The sequence below is a fragment of the Acomys minous genome (genome assembly GCF_964271855.1).
Source record: "Acomys minous genome assembly, chromosome: 7".
NCBI lineage: Eukaryota > Metazoa > Chordata > Mammalia > Rodentia > Muridae > Acomys > Acomys minous.
The window spans coordinates 31183681-31187862 of NC_140488.1; positions in this window are offsets into that span (position 1 = coordinate 31183681).

Consider the following 4182-nt stretch of genomic DNA (forward strand, 5'->3'; position numbering starts at 1 on the left):
GTATCTCTCCATGAAAAGAGACTACAATAACTTTCCAGTCTGGCAATGAGGTCATGTGCAGGCTAGAGGAGGAGAAACTCCAGTGAAGAAGAACTTTTAAGTTCATTGTATCTTCCAGTTACTGTCAAAAGGGTTACATTGGAGAATGCAGGGTGAATGTGGGTCAAAGTGGTGCTAACAGCTGGCACATTTGTCTACTTCTGGCCACTCTTCATGTTGGCAAGAGATGATTTCAATAGGTCTTCATCTATCACCATGTTTCTATAGCCAAGAGGTAGCTTCCATAGGCATCCAGAGAAGGAGTCTGGGAGTGAAGTAGGGGAGTGAAAGAGCTGAGAGAAAGGGAGGGAGGGAGGGACGGAGAGTGGGGCACAAGGTGAAGAAAGCCAGGAAGAGAATGCCTAAGGCTTTGGAGATCAAGAGACTTGCCAGGGAGGCAGGTAGAAAGAGGAGTTCAAGTGAATGGTCTGAAAAGTAGATGAAAAACTGGAAAAGGTAGGTGAGGTTGCCTGTGGAAAATGGTTTTCCACAAGGGAACTTGCTTTTACTTCAGTGGCTTTTGACAGTAATCTTGTGCTCATTAAGGATGTTATACCCAAGTAGCTCTTTATTATATATTTTTGTGAAAAGCAGAAGCATGAATAGCAGTGCTTTAAACAATAAAGATTCTTTTCAAGTTCAATAAAAATCTTTGTTGCAACTTTAAAATGAAATTTAAATGGTAAAAAGAAAATGACTTCCAAAACAAAAGGAACATTTAATGGGAGAAATAACATTGATTTATGTTATTCCAAATCTCTTTGATGTTTAGCTTAATAAAAATAGAGCTAGATTATTTTATCTGCTTTTATATCACTCTGCTGTAGTGTTCTGCTTAAAAGGCAGACACATTTTGTAGGAAAATGTTTAGGAAATTGTGACTGTTTCATAACATTCCAAAATTGGACAAGTGTTATTTCTTTGAGGCTAGTTCCAGTGTAGAACCTGAGACTGCATAATAAACATTCTGAATTCTCATGCAGAAAAAATACCCTCTAGCTAATCCTTATTTCAAATGCAGTTTTATTCATGCATGATTTTGTAACATTATGGATCAATATTTGAAATATGTTACTTCACTGGTTTATTAGACCTTCCAAATACTGACATATTTTTATGATATAGAATAAAAATAATACTTGTTACTAGATTTTTATGAGAAAGATAGTTGTGCCATGAAAATGATAAAGTTAATAGTGGTAAGAGTGGCAGGTACATGTTTTCCAACATTCTAATTTTTTTTGCTAACTCTGTTAATTTAGCTACTTTGAAGTGACAGGTTCATTTTGTTCATTTTAGAGAAATGGCTGCTTGAACCCAAAACCTGAGTAACCAAGATTTGTTAGTGGTTCTGTTTAAGATAAGGTATTACTTACAGTGTGGTGGTTCAAGTGAGAATGTTTCCCAATAGCTCAATATTTGAATGTTTACTCCCCAGCTGGTGGCCTATTTAGAAAGGATTAGGAGGTATACCACTGGAGGTGGGCTCTAAGGTTTAAAAACAAAACAAAACAAAACAAACAAAAAACCCAGACCCAGATCCAGTGTCTATCTTTGCCTCTTGTGTGAAGATCATGATGTGAGCTCTCAGACGACTGTCCCAGCACCATGCCTGCCTGACTGCCACCATACTCCCTGCCAAGATGATCATGGACTTGAGCTCTGAAATTGTAAATAAGCCCCCAGTTAAATGTTTTCTCTTATAAGCTGTCTTAGTCATGGTGTCTCTTCACGGCAATAGAAAAGTAACTAAGACACACTGTATCTCCTAAGCTTGCTGGGTCTCATCTCATATTCTTCCCACTTCAACCTTCTGAGCGATGGAATTACAGATGTGTGCTTCCATGCCTGGCTTGACCGTAATTCTTTTGTTTTTGTTTTTTGTTTGTTAGTTTGGTTTTTCTAGACAAGGTTTCTCTGTATGTAACCCCTAGCTTTCCTGGAACTCGCATTGCAGACCAGGCTGGCCTCGAAATCACATGAGATCCACTTGCCTCTGCCTCCCAAGTGCGGGGATTAAAGGCGTGCACCACCACCACCCAGCTGACAGCAATTCTTTCAACTAAGAATGGTGTTCATGAAAAGACTAGTTTTTAACAGCACAAATGTTTGTCCCTGAGGTAATTGTAGCCCAGAGGCAGCAGAAGTGCTTCTCATTTTGTCATGTGATAGACAGCACCCTTGCCTCAGGTCTCAGGGGTCAAGATTTATAATACTAACAATTTTCCTATGTCATATACTATATTCTTAGACAAATTGGAATGTAGAAAACTGGCATTTGTGAGAAAAGTCCATTCTGTGGACAGGATACTGGTTATAGCAGTATTTGCCACTACTGCATCGATCTGAGCTGAGATGCCAGTGGTCTCCTCTCACCCAAGGTCAACTTCCTCAGGCTGGTGTTACACGTTTGTACAAGGTTAATAATTCTAAACCACACACATTATTGCCATATTGTTCTTCAGGTCAGAAGTCTGAAATCAGTTTCACTGCACATAAATGAAGGTGTCAGAGGGGTCAGTCTCCCTCTAGAGGTGTCATGAGAGAATCTGTTGCTTTCCCCTTGGGGGCTTCTGTAGCTGTGTTTGGCTCATAATTCTTTCCTCCATCCTTCAAAGCACAGTACCGTCCTTAGACCATAGCAGTCATTTCTGCCTTCTGTCCAGTTCTTCCCCTGCCCTGCCAGCATTGTTCATCCTGAAGAAACAGAATGAATGCCCTCCTGAAAATTATTTTTTAATGTCCAGACTTCTGACTATACACTCACCCACTTAGGAGATATGAAAATGTTTGTGCTCATGTGATGGTCACACACTTTTTAAAAAATTTTATTTTTATTAATTTATTCATATTACATCTCAATGGTTATCCCCTCCCTTGTATCCTCCCATTCCTCCCTCCCTCCCATTTTCCCCTTACTCCCCTCCCCTATGACTGTGACTGAGGGGGACTTCCTCCCCCTGTATATGCTCATAGGGTATCAAGTCTCTTCTTGGTAGCCTGCTATCCTTCCTCTGAGTGTCACCAGGTCTCCCCCTCCAGGGGACATGGTCAAATATGAGGCACCAGAGTGTGGTTTTTTTTTTTTTTTTGGTCATACACTTTTAAGAACCACACTAGATATAGAGACAGGAAGACCACCATGAGTTCCGGGCTAGCCCGGTCTTGCATAACACCTCTCTCTAAGCCACAGGGCTCACAATTGGCTCCATGATGGAAATACCATTCAGGCTGCAAAACTCAACATGTAGATTGTACAACCTGCCAAAATGAAAATAAAGATCTAATCTATGAAAGTCCATAGTTCTGAGAAAGTCTCTTGCTTTTTGGCTTCAGTAGGTCTGCTTCTGGCTAACTGTTTTTGTTAACTGAACCCATGTTCCAGCAATCTCCTCTGGTGGCTGCTCCAAAACAATTGAAACTTCATCTTGCTTGGAATCTCTTAAAGCAGGGAGGTAAACAGCTCAAAATAGGCCTCTCCCCACCATAGTAAGCAATAAAAGCTGAGAGTCCCTTTCAGAACAGCTACAAAGACAACTCAGACAAGGCAAACTACAAAGACAACTTTGAGACCAGACCAGCTGCCTAGAAGAAGAAACCAGCTGAGCTGCTTAGAAGATGTTTAGACCAACTGAATCACTTAGGACAATTTTCAGCCTGTTGAGCTGCCTGCAGGCTGTGCAGTATGTTCAATGTTAAAAGATTTTGTGACCTGCCACCCATACTGGGGCGGACTTTGGTGGTGCAGCTGTCTTTGAATCATTTCTGTTCTTGTAAGTAAACCATCACCCATACTCCTGTAAGTAATGTAACTCCAGTAAAACTTACTGGTTCACCATGTTTTACTTTTGGTGGTATCTACACTTGGTTCTGTTGTACGCTCCCAGTCTGGGGTAAATACATGTGTGTGTTGCATTACTCTAGAAAAAAGTTTGTCTATCTTTTGGGTACCTAGTGAGTTCCATGCCACTCAAGGCTATATAGTAAGACTATCTCAAAATCAACAAGCAAGCAAAAATTGTGTGTGTGTGTGTGTGTACCTGTTTGTATGGGTATGAGCATATGTGTGTAGATGCTAGAGGTCCACACTGAGTGTCTGCCTCTGTTGATCTCCTGTTGGGGAATAGCCTTGTGCATTGTGTA